The following is a 16,212-nucleotide window of genomic DNA, read 5'->3' as shown; positions in this document are numbered from 1 at the left end:
TTTCGTTTGCTTTTGAGTCTGTGCTGCAACATTTCTACTTGTGTGTTGTGATAAGAGGGAGGCCTGCCTCCTTAGAACAATAGTGAGGTCTGATTGTTCAACTTCGCTAGACAACAAATTATTTGCCAGCATACAGGAGCTAGCTAAACATTCATTTCTTTTATTTGGGAGGCTTTTTAATTAGATGAGATTGCTAAGAACATTAATTTTTAGAATAATATTAACTAGTCATTCACATATAACCATGCATAGTGGTTTTTCAGATACCCACAAAATTGGGACTTTCAGCTTAGGATGTGTCCTTGAAACTGATAATTTTTAGTTTGCAACAGCACAAAATATTCCTGTGTCTTCAATTCAGTAATTGCTACCAAGTTCTGTTGCTACAAATTAAAGATTCTGTTATCTTCCCCACAACGTGAGCACTAAATTTCTGGCTTGGTGATGCTTCATGCTGTTCATCAGGCACTGCTTTAGAAACGCAGATAAACTAAACACAGGAGGTCATCATATTTAGCAAAATATAATTAACTCCCACCTTATTATAATTTTATTTCCCATGTTTTAGACTTAGATGAGACTGTTTAAAATTTAAATAAATAATGCTTAAGCATTGGGAAGAACCTAAGCATTTGCAAGGAAATCCTTGCCTTACCTTTTCAAACTTCCAAAGAAAACTCAGAAAGTGGGCTGGCCCTTAGCATGCACCGGACATAGTTAGTCCCACTGCTTTATGTTTTGATAACAAACTGGATATAGGAGGCCATCAATCTCACATTAATAATGGTAATTCTGTATATGTATGAGCATGACAAGCACACACTTGCAACTCTCACAATGTAGGTCGGCTGGTATTCTAAATTCACTCAATGCCTACTTGGGTTTACTTGCATACAAGTCAGTAAATAGGATTTAACAACTCATTTCTGTGCATTTTTAAGCTCTAATTCCACATGCCTGGACACTATTATTATAAAAGTGGCATGTCTGGAAGCCATTACCTAAATTCTAAATAGAGATGACTGCATTATTATTTAATATTAAATTTTATTCTTTTAGGAGCCACGTATCCCTGGATTTGCATCTTGACCTCAATTTGTCAAGGTTTTTCATTTTGAGAATTTAACATAACCTCTGTATGCCTTCATTAACTCAACTATAAAATTTCAAAAGTAGTATATAGTTCACCAGCATTGGGATGAGGATTAGATAAAATTATGTACATCAAGTTCAAAGCACAGTGGCGGATACAAAATACACTCTTAATATATATTCATTCCATTATAGAAAGCATTGCCATAGAAAAAGGTCATCTGAAAAATATACATCTCTACAACTTTGGTAAACTATAGAAGCAGAGAGTGGTTTATACCTTGTAACATCTATTATAAACTAATTCTAGCATGAAATGAGCAGTTTTCTTTCATTTTCCAGATAATAAAACGTTGCACATTAATTTGTTTCTCTGGTTGTGGTTGTGTTGGTTATTTTTTTTTTCAGACAGCCAGGAATCTTAGAACCATAAAGTATGATAAATTGTATCAAATATCTCATCTCAGATTCTTTGCAGCTTAGTTTTCTCCTCCTTATCAAAAACCCTTTGTTCTTCCCTCTTTCTTGTGTTTATGTATTCATTTTTGTAAGTTACCTCAAATGGTTTTTATAAACCTTAACATTAGGAAAAGTATAACTTACAACCATGAAAACAAAGTCACTCACCCGAAGGGGTTGGAAGTCCCAATGGACAGAGCTTGAGGAAACAGCACGAGTATCTGTGGCTGAGTAGATCAGGAGCTCCAGCTGGGTAGACGTGACTCTTTGCTGACCAAAGGCTGCCCGTCTGTATCTGCGAGTTTCACATCAGCAGATTCAGTCAATAGCGGCCTGAAAATAATCAGAAAAAACTAAAAATAAATATAAAAAGTACATTATAACAACTATTTACGTAGCATAGTTTATATGAAAACATTATACTCTATAAGAGATTTCAGCACCTTTGGATTTTTTTTTTTTAGGTGGGGGGCAGTCCTGGAACAAATACCCCTTGTTTAGGGGGGGCCCTGAGTCCTGCTCGCCGCAGCTACCCAACCCAGAGGGAAAGTTTCCCCAGATTATGCCAAAGCTAGTTTCCTTAATAGTTTGATCAGCTACACCAAACTCGTCCTCAAGCTAATGGGTTTCACGTTTCTACTAGTCTGAGAAATTATTCAGAAAAAGCAATCACATTCTCCTGTAGAAACCAAGGGTTACCTCACCCTCTTGTCACTACAATGCCTCCCTCTGACAATCTTTTCGGGTTCTATCTGCTTCTAAGTGTCCCACTGCATTGCTCTGCATGGAATGCAATCCGCTTCCCTGAGGCTGTGATCATATGTGACTAGCAAAGTGCTGTTAATTGCATATATCCAGGGTCAGGTGCTGTGGATTTGGCCATCGTGCACTTTAGGGATGGGGTTCCTCCTTTATCAACGAGGTGAAGGGAGGCTGTCAAAGCAGTCATAAGTGATGGTAGGTTGGATTAGGGTAAAAAATGAAGAAAGGGAAGGAAGAAATCGGCTGATATCCCTGATGTAGCATTTTTAGATCCTCTGTCAAACAAATATTACTGGTGTTGGAGGGACCAGTTCTTGGTGTCTTTATTATCTCCTCTACTGATTTGGAAGTTAAGGTTTGCATTTTTATTATTTTAATGATCTCTCTTAAGTTTCAACTCACATAAGGTCATATAATTACCTAGATTTTATTCCCATTTTCTGAAAAAAATTAAAATGCTTTATGATCATTTTATAGAGTTTATCTTAAAAAGTGTAATCTCTATATGACCTATATATTGTTTCACGTATGCAATATAGTTTATGAATATGTTATACCTAATGAATATGTAATTTTATAGTTATGATTTGTTATTGTTATTTTATAAATGTATTACTTTCTCCTCTTCTTTTCCCTTGCCTTCCTGATTTCATGGGGGTGTCAAGTTGTCTGCCGCCTGCACAGTCATTGAATTCTGGGCCACATCGCCCTGTTTCCTGTTCCAGAGCTGAGCTGACTGAGGATTTGGTACCCGCTTTCCAAGGAAGGTATCTGTTATGTTTCTTGACATGAGAGATATATTTTTCTTAAGTATATTATCTTAATCATAGCTTAATCTTTATTATAGCTTATCTTTATTGTAGCTATCTTGCTTTATTATCTCAATTTGCTATTATATTTTATTATATATAAAATTTTTTATATGTATTGTATTTTATATGTATTTTATATATAATAAAATATGTATATGTATTTTATATATATTTTATATATAATAAAATATAATAGAAGTTTTGGGTTTTGTTGGTTTCTGAGGCTAGAAGACTGATCCTGTCATAACTAACAATGCCATCTGAAGAGGAAATTAGCACTGAGTTAAGAGAATTTTGCGATAACTTTGATTGGAATATTTTGTGTCCCATCCCTAGTTAAGGATCAAATAATTCACGTAACAAATGTCTATGTAACACCTCTTATGTGCCAACTCAAGTGTTGGGGAGAATACAGAGAAGCCCCAAAATATGATTAGTACTTAGTTCCATGCTCCAAATATCCCATAACGTAACAAATGTCTATGTAACACTTCTTATGTGCCAACTCAAGTGTTGGGGAGAATACAGAGAAGCCCCAAAATATGATTAGTACTTAGTTCCATGCTCCAAATATCCCATAATCTTCCTGAGGAATAGGTACATTAATGTGTCATTATACTGGGCTATAATGGGTATGAGAATACTGTCACATACTGAATGTTACTTGTGTGTTTTGAGGAGGCAAGATGAAGCTATTATCTCTATCTTGCTGGAGAATGGTTGAAAAGTTTCATAGTGAAGTTAGCCTTTAAACTGCTCCTTGAAGTGTTAATAAGATGTAGCCAGGAGTAGAATAAAAATAAAGGAATGCCAAAAGGAAGGAAAGGTCTCAAGTATGAGAGTGCATTCACTCATTCGCCAATTGGTTGATTGGTTCATTGACACAATAAGCATTAATTGGTAACTTACTTTGTGGTAAATGTACAATGTATCTAAGTGAGAGATAGCCCTGGTTGCCAGATATGCCACACATAATGGGGGAAGGGGATAAGTAAAACAATCAAGGTCTAATTCGTTACCTGAAATGATACAGACATGCACAAACATCTAGGTGTTGGTGGGATGGCAAGACACGTCCTGAAGCATTATTTGTTTAGTTAAATGCTTTTTTCCAGTCAAGAAAATAAAGGAAAAGTGAGGGAGAATCAAACTAAATCACTCTTTCCAAACACCAGCCTCACTATTTGACTTCCTACCTCTTTTTTTTTTTTATATTAAAAGTGCATTTCATTAGTCCTAAATTCATCTCATTCCCCCATATTCCTCGTAAGTACTCTCAGTCATTCCACTTCATAGCCCTCAGTGCACTCATTTGCTGCTGGCGTCAGGTTCACCTTCAATCCTGAGTGACAGATTTGTGAAATAACCCAATTAGAACCCAGCTAATGAGCCCTCCATGGGCTCCCCTAATAGCCAAACAACTGTTTATTTTCATCTTTTGAATTAAGAAAGAGACTGCAAGTCAAGAAAACAGTTTAGAATAAAGAAGCGCTAATTGAATCAGAAAACACCTGTGCTCCTCATTCTATATTTATTTATGTACTTTAATCCGATGTTGTTTAAAAGATGCAAAGTGTTGTAAACATGTTTATTATATGCTATAGGAAAACAGACTCTCGATAAAAACTGAGAATTAGCAGTAGTAAGAAAAAAACAACAACATCAAGGCACGAAGTAATTTTATAGCCTTTTACCCTGGAGTACTTTTCATACGAAGATACCATATGAAATATGCTTTTAAAAATTGCTTTTATTATATTACGATGCTATAGTAAATGTGAGATATATTCATAGGGTGTTATTTGCAAACATTTACATATTTGAGTGAAAAATATTACCCAGTAAATGAAAAACCCTGGATTGTCACTGAAAAATCATAAAGAATGCATACCATTCTTTCTCTTGCTTTCTTTCCTTCCTCCCTCCCTCCCTCCCTCTCTCCCTCCCTTCCTTCCTTCCTTTTTTTTTTTTTTTTTTTTTTTTTTTCAGTTCCAGAGAAGCAGCTGTTAGGTGTACATTTGATGCTAGAGTAGCCAGCTGAAGTGACAAGCTACTGGGACTCCAAGGTGACAATCGTTTTAATTATTTCCAAATGTGCAATGACTGCAGGAATCTCTAACAATGTGAATTTTTAATAACCTATGATTACCATGTACTCCTCTGCCTTTTATCCTTATCAGAAACATAGATACCAGCTGTCTCCTTCTAATAAGAGATCTCCTATTGTTGTGAAGGAATAATCTGTTGTTGATAATGTTAACACTATAATCCAATAACAGCATCTCTTCCTATATACAAGACCAGGAAACCTTTTTGGATTTGACCTAGGTGAACACAAGACTGTTTCTATTCAGCTTCAATTTGCCCAGCTGAATCTCTCACAGCTATCTGACTTCTAACCACATGAAACTCTGAAAGATTTACAGCACCGCTATCAATCCCTATTTCCCCAAACCCCTTCTATATATGTCTCCTTCCAAAAATTGTTTTTATTTTAATTCATTGTGGGTACCATTTTCTTTCTTTTTCTTTTCTTTTCTTTTCTTTTTTGTTTTTTTGAGATGGAGGCTCGCTCTGTCACCAGGCTGGAGTGCAGTGACACAATCTCAGCTCACTGTAACCTCCACCTCCCAGGTTCAAGTGATTCTCCTGCCTCAGCCTCCCGAGTAGCTGGGACTACAGGTACACATCACCATGCCCAGCTAACTTTTGTATTTTTAGTAGAGATTAGGTTTCACCATGTTGGCCAGGATGGGCTTGATCTCTAGACCTCTTGATCTGCCCGCCTCGGCCTCCCAAAGTGGTGGGATTACAGGCGTGAGCCACTGCGCCCAGCTGTGGGTACCATTTTCAATTCCACCACAGAAGTGCCACTTGATAAGACACTTTGATATGTTTCCGTAACTTCTTCCTATGTATCCCATTGATGCCATTATCAGCATCCTAATCTGTAGAATGAACCTTGCAGGATGGTTTTTCTAGAAATTCATAGCAATAATGTGACCAATGTATACGGCAGTTTGGCACGGTGAAAAGAAACACACCATGTAAAGACAATTAGTTTGAGTTCATAGAGAGTTTATAATTTATGGGATTTCATTGTGCATAATGCCAAAATTCTGGATCGCAGGTGTAGACAGTGCTCAAGGCACACACACAAAATATATATTTTATCAAAAACACTCAAGTATACAGGCTCAGCTTAAAATGATAAATTGTCCTCATTTTACTTACCAGGGCATTCTTCAACAGAAGTGACCCAAATGGAAATGACCCTTAACTAAGAAATGACCAAAGCTGTAGCATAAAACTTATGCATGTAAATAATGGAGGAAATAGGAGTCAAAGAAATGAAGAAAGGAGACCGCCATGTATCAGAATGGTTTGTTCTATGGCCTCAGAAATATTACAGACGAGTTACATTATCTGAAGATAATGTTCAAGAATAAATAAAGTAAGAGACAAAAAGAAGATAAAGAGAGGCAACTTTTGGTGGCAGAGTGCAGGAAACAAGAGAAAAATACAGTTGTCCCTCGGTACAGTAGAGTGAGGTGGGGAGACTCCAGGACCACTTGTAGTTACCAAAATTCATGTATCCACATGGCCCTCAGTCAGCCCTTCTGAACCTCTGGATATGAAATGCCAGGCCTCCACAGGGATGAGTTTCATAGCCTGGGAACACAGTAGTTTCAATGTGCATTTCGTTGGGAATGCAGAACCTGCCAGTATGGAAGGTTAATTGTATTTACTGGGGAGAAAAATCCCCACATAAGTGAACTGTGCGGTTCAAAATCATGTTGTTCAAGAGTCAACTGTAAAATAAATATAAAGATAAAGCCACATTAGAAGCAATAAATTTGTGGGGCACGTGACTCATGCCTGTAATTCCAGCATTTTGGGAGGAAGTATTTTTTTCATTCGAAAATGAACTTTAGTTTCTTAACCTTTCACGTGGCAAACAGAAGTTATACAGTTAATTAGCATGTGAGCAACAAACAGAACTGAAAATTGTTTTTCTAAACTTAATCTTGTAGTTTTAGGCACATAGCTGTTTGAAAATTTAAGATAGAGTGGCATAGTTTGAAATTGGTGTTTACGGCGCTTTTTATGATCACAGTTTTTTTGGGTTTTGTTTTGATATGGGGTCTCGCTCTGTCACCCAGGCTGGAGGGCAGTGGCACAACCATAGCCCACTGCAGGCTTCACCCCTCCAGGCTCAAGCAATCCTCCCATGCCAGTCCCTTAAGCTGGTACCACAAGCGCGCACTACCATGCCCAGCCAATCTCTATATTCTCTATAAAGAAGGAGGTCTCACCATGTTGTCTAGGCTCATATTGAACTCCTGAGCTCCAGCACCTTTCCTGCCTCGGCCTCCCAAAATGCTAGGACCACAGGAGTGAGCCAACACACCCGGCCCACAAATTTGTTCTTAATGTAGTACTCACAGACAGTGTTTTAGCAAAGTGCTTAAGAGTATGAGTCAAACCAGTTAAATGGGTTTAGCTCATTGTATTATATATTAATGGTTAGTATAATAAACTGTGTATAAAATAAAAAATACTAGTAAATGTTTCAAATACCGTATATATGTACATATATATGATACATTTGCTATCATAAGAACATGTTTCCACCTGGAAATACAAACACTTTATTTTGGACTTGGAGTCCCACATACAGTTGCTTGTGCTCTGACATTTCCTAATTGCATGATCATGGGAAGGACAAATAATCTCGCCAAGCCTCAGTTCCTCATCTGCCCTGGGCAATGGCACAGATCACCTGGATCTGGAGTTAAAATATTTATATAAACAGCTTAGTCTACAATTGGGAAAGATTATTTACATTAATAATTTCTGCTCACATAGTGAGCAATAAAGTAGAAGGACCCAGATTATTTCTCCCAACAAAGAAATTCTGTCAGGATAAAATACCTTGGACAAATAACTGGAGAATGTTATGTTCTGAGCAATATGCTCAACTTTATCAAAAGCTTTTTACCTCATAGATAATATATCACTATTCCCTTTGAAGGCTTTTTATTTTCCCCCTAGGGAGTTCCACTCTTCAAAATTCAGCATCCTGAACTTCTCTTTTCTTTCACACCAAACATCAAGTATATTCTAACAATGTACCCTTATATGATAATATCAGAAGAAACAGGAAATCTTAATTGTTGTTAGATTAAGTTACCCAAAGGGCAGGATCTAGTGAGAATTCATGCCATCACCTTGGTAACCCTAAAATAATACATTTAATTACCCATTAAAGAAGGGAATTCCAACCTCTCTGTATTCTTTCATTTCTTGCTGCTCTGTTTCTTATAACTATCTGTTACACTCCCAACCATAACTGCCACTCCAATCCTAGACCTCAGACCAATCTCAATTAAATCATTCCTGGGGCAGAAAATATTGAAAAAGGGTCTTACCTCCCTGCCTGAAGTGAATAGTCATAGAAAGAGTACAAAAAGCAACCATTTTATTGAATGCCTAGTGTGCAACGGGCACTTTACTTCCCTTATCCCTGGAAAGTACATTCAGTATCCGTTTAGCACACATCCGTAATGACACAACTGAAAATCAGGGAGGTTAAACAGCTCATCAAGCAGCTGTTACTACACGTCAGCAGAGCAGGGGTTCAAACTTTCATCCACCTGCCTCTGAAGCCTGTGTTCTTCCATTCTACTTTATTACAAGTTAAATGTTATGGCTATTTCATTATTTACTGTATGAGAGAACTTTAAAATAATGCAGACTTGCTGAGTCTCCGTTTCTTCATTTGTATAGCAGGCCCTATAATACCTACACCATAGGTAGATTTTATTATGTAATCATATACATACAATATTTAAGCACAGTTTCTGGCATATATTAACTACTCAATAAATGTTCACTATTTTTCTTAACTATTATTATTGTTCTCTTTATAGGTTTATCTGAAAATTTAATGAGTGTGATGTGTCAGCCAAATAAGGGTATTCAACATATAAGTCCTTTCTCCATGCTTACAATGCCTAAAATATGTACACAAGCTTGGCACCCATTCATGCAGTGAGATTGGCCTGCTCAGCTTTTCCTCCAGAGCCGCCGGACTTTATAGCTGTGGCAGTTTGCTAAGTGTCTGATTAGCCCTAGGTAATGGATCTCATACCAGGAATAGATGTCTTTTCCTAAAGCCCCGTGCTATAAATGACAGAACATTGTGCCTCATGCTAGCCTCCAGGTATGTTCTAGGCAAATACAGGCTAGAGAATCATCTGGCCTTGAGAAATTAACCAAGGAAAAGGAAAAAAAAAATGTTCAATGTTCTCTCGAGTTGACTGTCAAACTAGAATGACATTTTCTATTCTGTTGCTCCAGAAAAAAGTTTAGAGAAGAAACTCATCCAATCCCAGCTCTGTGAAAAATCCCACATTAACTTCCTCTGGTAATGCCCACATCTGTTAGCTCGTTAGAGACAAAGTTGAATGCTACTTGGAATCAGTGCTGGGCAAATGTTCGGATGAGACATGGAATCCTCATGGATTTGTTGCTAATTTATCTTTGCCAATCTTTACTAGTTTTAGCTCAGCAAACAAGGATACAGTATCTGAGCTGGCGGCCAGGAAATTCCCAGGAAAGTTCTTGTGTCCCAGCTGCCCTTCTGAAGGTTTGGCGAGTTGGAGATGACTGGCAATAATCCTGCCTAGCAGAGCCCAGCTGTGTTGGGGATGCAGATAGACTGCAGATGGAGAGATTCAGGCTGCAAGAGCTGAGGCTCCAAGATCTCACTGCTGGAGGCCAGAAGGAGGGGGGCGTTGACCCCTGCCAGTTACTAAGGAGTGTGAGCACTGAGAGTTGTATTCAAGCTCCCTGTTCATGTATCTCAGAAAAAGAGGGAAGTTATGGTTTTTTCAAGTTCAGAATGCCTTTATTTCTACAGGCAAGAGAGAGGAGAGGAAAAATGGCTGGCTGATGGCAAAACTGAGTAGTTTGTTTTGGCTTCTTTACCCAGTCATTGAAGAGGAGATTATTTCGTTGGGATTATGTAGTATAATTTAGCTAAGTTCTAGTGGTTCTGTAGTCTACAAATTTAGAATTCTAAAATAATCAAAGGAAATATTTTAAACAAATAGATCAAGTGAAAACATACTATACTGTCTGATAAGTATGCTTTACTTTTCCTCTCTAAAAAGCATGCTTATACCCGGGCTATAGTTGAGAGCAAGGTATCATAATGAAATAAAAACAATATTGGAGTAAGACAGACAGGTGTTTGCATTTTAATTTGGGCAATGAGCTTAGCCTTTCTCAGCATTAGTTTTATCAACAGTAAAATTAAAATGCTAAAAATGGCATTGTAATGTTTATAATAAATCAAATTAAATATTAGTTATTATTTATAATTACAATTAAATTATTTTAATCAATTAAAATTTAGTTAAATTTTATTTAAATTATTTAACAATTATAGTTGAATGTTAAATAACTGTTATTTGATATTTAATTTGATTTAATGTAAACTATTTATATAAATACTTGTCATAAGGTTTAAGTTAAATACAACTTAAAAAGCATGGTACCTATTGTGGACTGAACGTTTGTGTTCCCCCAAAATTCCTATGTTAAAATATCATCCCCAATGTGATGATATTTGTGGCCAAGATCTTTGAGAGATAATTAGGTCATAAATGTGGAACGCTCATGAATGGAATTAGTGACCTTATAAGAAGAGGTCATAGAGCTAGCTTGCTCTTTCAATAAATGAGGATACAATGAGAAGTCAGCAGCCTGTTACCTGGAGTTTTACCCAGTCTCTGGGTAATTTATGAAGAAATGAGGTTTAATTAACTCACAGTTCTTCAGGCTTAACAGGAGAATCCTCAGGAAACTTACAATCACTGCAGAAGGCAAAGAGGAAGCAAGCACATCTTACTGTGGTGAAGTAGGAGACAGATGGAGAGAGGGAGGAAATGCCACACACTTTTAAACCTTCAGATCTCATGAGAACTCACTCACTATCATGAGAACAGCAAGGGGGAAGTCAGCCCCCATGATTCAATCACCTCCCACAAGGCCCCTCCTCCAATACATGGGGATTACATTTCCAGATGAGATTTGGTTGAAGACGCAGAGCCAAACCATGTCATTCCAGAGAGCCAAACCATATCACAGCCCAACTGACTAAGACATTACCTAACATTCATTTAAAATATAATGTGGAAAAAAAAAAAATAAGATGAATGTGTTAGTCTATTTGGCATTGTCATAAAGGAACATCTGAGACTGGGTAATTTATAAAGAAAAGAGGTTTATTTTGGCTCATGCTTCTGCAGGCGGTATAGGAAGCATAATGCTGCCATCTGCTTGGCTTCTGGTGAGGTCTCACGAAGGCAGAATCATGGCGGAAGGCAGCAGGGGAGCAGGCATGTGACATGGGGAGAGAGGGAGCAAGAGACTGGGCAGGGTGGGAGGAGGGGGAGGTGCAAGCTCTCGTGAAAGCTAACAGAGTAAGAACACATTTGTTACCATGGGGAGGGCACCAAGCCATTTATGAGGGATCTGCTCCTGTGACCCAAACACCTCCCACCAGGTTCTTCCTCCAACATTTGGTATCAAACTGCAACATAAGATTTGGAGGGGACAAAACATCCAAATCATGTCAATAAATATGATTTTCTACAACAATGATTTTATTTTAAGTCAGTGTGGCTGTTATTGCTTTGTTACTGTCATTGTTTATAAGAGAACAAAAGGCTTTGCCACTTGCTAAAGAGATCTTAGGTATCAATAAAAAGTCGAAAAGAAAATAAGAATGGAGCTTCATTTTATGTCCCTGACATCACATCAGGAATCTATCCACCTCTACATTGGGGTAGCCCTCCCCCCAAAAAAAATTACTATATAAAGTATGTGTGTGGGTATACATACTTGGCGGGGGCCACCTGGGGTCATTTTATCACATTTGGCCATCACCCTTGCATACCAAGAAGATGTGGAGACGTCAGAATAGGCTAACACACAGCATTAGTTTTGCTCTTTCTTAATTTCTTTCTCTCTTCCTAACACTCAATACGATTTTTAAACTTGGAGATTAAAAAAAATCTTTGGAAGCATTCAACAAATAAGTTGTAACACAGGTGAAGAAGAGTTTTCTGCTAACTTTTGAGCTAACCTTTCCAAAACCAGTATGCTGTCGGATTATACAGCCTTCTGCTTCTGCAGCATTGACATAAATAAATGCATGAGAGATAAGAAGAGATCATCCACAGATTGGAGTTTCTCCTGGATAATTTATAGAAGTGTTTATCCATCAGCGTTCACCTCGTAGAGTGAGCTTCATGATTCCATAAGCTCAGAACAGAGATCCAAGTCTGGGGCTTATAGAAGATGTGGATGTGCTGACAGGCTTAGCTGTGTTCTGTGGTGGATGTTGGATTTCTACAGCCCAAGGCAGTGCTGAAAAGGCAGGGTGGAACTGACGGATGCTCCGCGCAGCTCAGTGTTACCCACAGAGCACAGCACATTGAGGCACTTACATAGATTTCAATCTTTTCCAAAGAGGGGAGCTGTGTTCATGATGGCTGGGCTCAGAGGGAAGGGAGCAATATTACAGGTGAATTCATTTCTGTCATTTGGTTCTAAAAAAGCCCTGGTGCCCATTATAGAGCCACTCAACCTCTCACACCTTCTGTTGTAGTCCCTAATAATGAATAGAGTATGTGGGGGACCTTTGGTAATACTATTTCCTACAAGATGCCCCTTAACAGTTATTATGGAAAAGCATCCTGTATGCGGGAGGGACAAGGAAAAATGAAGTGAGTCTCCACACACACACACACACACACACACACACACACACACACACACACACACACACACATCTCTTAAGATCTCAAGACTCCGGCCTCACAGCTCTAAGAGGCCACATGAACGCTCATGAAGGTCTGAGTTTTGATAGAGAAAATACTACTGATGAGTTACCAGGGTAGCATTTGTGAAAAATAGACGCAAGGGAGATGTTTGTGGATATACAAGGTAAAGGAAATATCCTTAAAGATCAGCTCCACGGTAGTCACCATGACCTACCTGCCTTGGAGCTCCATGTGTCTGTATGGGCTCTCTTGCGTAGAGCTTGGCTTATGGTAAGAATTAAATCAGCTTGTTTAATTAATAGTTTTGAAGCATCACTGTAATGTTGGCACCCTGATAATATCTATTTTACATATTCCACTCTTTTTATCCCAGGCTGTAGATAGACAAAGAATTAGCTGTTGACATTACTTGCTCACAAATCCGTTCAATAACATTATAAATATTTCCCAATCTGAAAAAAGTTAGAGGTGTCACTTAATGAATAGAGGATATTTTTAGATGAGTGAAAAAGAAACAGGAAAGAATTGCTGTTTTTATTATCAACACTGGCTGGTCATTGCCCTAGACTAGCTATTTTATAGACTACTGTCCATTTAAACTTCACAATAGCAAAGCAAGCCAACGGTTACCATCCCAGGGGAGGCAAAATGTAACCTGCACTTCTGCAGATTGTTACACATTACTTGTTATGCATTATTGCATACACATTCATTTAAAATATCATCCTTATTTTTATACATATGGCAATGGAAAGGAATTGATTAGTAGATAAGATATTCTTAGAAAGCATGTTCTGTCTTCCTTTGAAATTAACAGTGAGGTAGAATTTTAATTAAATACAATTTTAAACTGTCCTGAATTGAAACCCTCTCACAAGTCTTCTGAATAGAAATGTAGAATCTTAACAGTACTATAAGGCTGAAACACAAGAATTTTTAAACACCACCTCAGATGTGTGTCTAGGTTTTTAAAACTATCTATTATAACAACAAATAAATCTAGCTTATATAAAATACATAACCAAATATTTCTGGTGAGTCAAGGGTTCAAATTTCTTATCTGTCAATCAAAACACATTTGAGATTAATTGTTTGGACTCAATTGAGAGAAATAAAGTCAACCTATTGTACAATTCTAATGGGGGAAGATACATGAAGAACAATGCCAAGAGCAAAAAGTTAAATCCACAATAAGCTAGCTCCCTAGGCAGAATAGAACCCCAAATTATGTTTCAACTATCGGAGGAAAGAATGTTGTACTGTCCATCTAGAAGCAAAGATATTTAACCATCTTTACCACTATCTTGCAGCATCACATTGGCCCAGCCATCTTTGCTGAGTCTCAGGACTCTTTTCCACGGAATCTTCTATATCAGTTCTGAGGGCTTTTTGAGTTTAAGCTCTACATACTTTCTACTTGACCACAGTAGACATTCTTAAGGAGTTCAGTTGTCTTAAATAGTCGAGATGAGATATAACTCAGGAATCCCTAACTCCTCCAAGGCATTGCATTCACTTAAGAGTAGGTGATTACCACAGTTTCAGACTGGGTTGCCTAATATGGATGGTAACATTCATGCCCTGTGCAGTCTTGGTAGGTCAGTTGGGTCCATGGCTGGGGGCCTTGAATGGCGGTGATGGATGAGTTGTTCAGGCAAATAAGATTGTGGCTGAAACTGAACCAAAAGTTCTAACTAGATGTGAGTTTACAGGCATGCAAAGTAGAGGCAGCTACAGCATGGCAAAAGAGCAAACCATCAAGATATCTGGCTTCTTTGTACAACAATGACTCATAAGAACCTCCAGATCTTGGACAATAAAATCAATTTCCTCAACCTCAGTTTTCTCACATACAAAACGAAGGTAAGGATAATGGGTTTTTGGGTTGTATGCAGAGATCAAATTATCTATTATGGCAAAAATACGTGCTCTTTTTTCAGACATTATTAAGCAATCAATAAACACTGGTGATGAATGTAAAACTGCAGAGATGATGGAATGAAAGGTGAAAGGAATATGCTGTATATTCATGATTGGGCAACTAGAATGGTGAGGCCTTGTGAGAGAATCTAAAGAATTTAAAATTAAAAATTTCATAATGTTGAAAATAATTATTATATATTAATTTATAAATCAGAATGCAAAACTATGTGGAGGAGCTAAAAACAAATTTGCTCCATATAAACAATGACTTTATAAACAAGAAATACATCCTGAAATAATATACTAGAGAATGACAACCAAAAATTAAAACCCCCTTTCTCTAAGTGTAATTACAGATAAACTTAAATATTCTTTCTATTTTGTGTACCTTACAAATGTCTAAAATAATTATTTCTAATTTTATAATTAGAAAATATAGTAACATCATAGTTCAAAATTGCTATAAAAATAGATATTTAACATTCTCACCACAAAATAAAACAGTAAGTTGATAATATGATAGATATGTTAATTCACCACTTCTGATTTTTCTACAATGCATACATGGATCAAAACACCACATTTTGCCCTGTAAATATACATAGTTATTATTTATCAATTAAAAATAAATTTATTGAAAAAAATACATTGAAAAGACAGAGATGCAAAGTAATAAAAAAAACTAAGGGAGAAGAGCTACTGAGTTTCAAACAAACAAATATTTCAAAGAGATACTACTGAAAGGAGAATAGTATATATTTTTGATAGATAATCTTAAAAAATAATCAGTATGTGCATTTAAATAAGAAAGCAAGGAAGGAAGGGAGGAAGGGAAGGAGGGAGGGAGGGAGGGAGGGAAGGAGGGAGGGAGGGAAGGAAGGAAGGAAGGAAGGAAGGAAGGAAGGAAGGAAGGAAGGAAGGAAGGAAGGAAGGAAGGAAAAAGAGAAAGAAAAGAGAAGAGAATATAGAAGAGCAAAAAGTAGAAAGGAAGGGAAAATAAGAAAAGAGAAGCGGTCTGTGGAAAATAAAGTAACAAGTGACCTATTCAGCACTTAACTTACTTGACAATTGCATTCTATTAATCATATCTTGTTGTGTAACAAACTGCCCCAAAACTCAATGTCTTAAAATATCAAGTTGCTATTTTCTTTTTTATTCGCGGATCTGTGAGTCAGTAAGGACAGCTCTGATTTAGACTGGAGGTCAGCAAGGCTCGGAGCAGAGTAAAGCTCAAGGTCATTTATTGCAGGCTTGGCTAAAAGATCAACAGCTGCTTGAGGCATGCTTTTCTGTGACAAATCACGAAA

At 37.3% G+C, this 16,212-nt stretch overlaps 1 protein-coding gene and 1 long non-coding RNA gene across 3 annotated transcripts in view; one reads left to right on the top strand and one right to left on the bottom strand.

Annotated features, from left to right (window-relative positions):
• Positions 1–1,883, bottom strand: part of LOC126933860 (uncharacterized) — a 281,689-nt gene extending 279,806 nt beyond the window's left edge. For both annotated transcript variants that reach the window (XR_007718749.1, XR_007718748.1), the window contains exon 1: positions 1,720–1,883. This is a non-coding gene — a long non-coding RNA (uncharacterized LOC126933860). The remainder of the gene's footprint in view (positions 1–1,719) is intronic.
• Positions 1–16,212, top strand: part of LRATD1 (LRAT domain containing 1) — a 912,369-nt gene that overhangs the window by 393,136 nt on the left and 503,021 nt on the right. The gene's annotated exons all lie outside the window — the stretch shown is intronic.

Source organism: Macaca thibetana, chromosome 13 (genome assembly GCF_024542745.1).
Source record: "Macaca thibetana thibetana isolate TM-01 chromosome 13, ASM2454274v1, whole genome shotgun sequence".
NCBI classification, from domain to species: domain Eukaryota; kingdom Metazoa; phylum Chordata; class Mammalia; order Primates; family Cercopithecidae; genus Macaca; species Macaca thibetana.
This window is presented reverse-complemented; position numbering and strand designations above follow the sequence as displayed.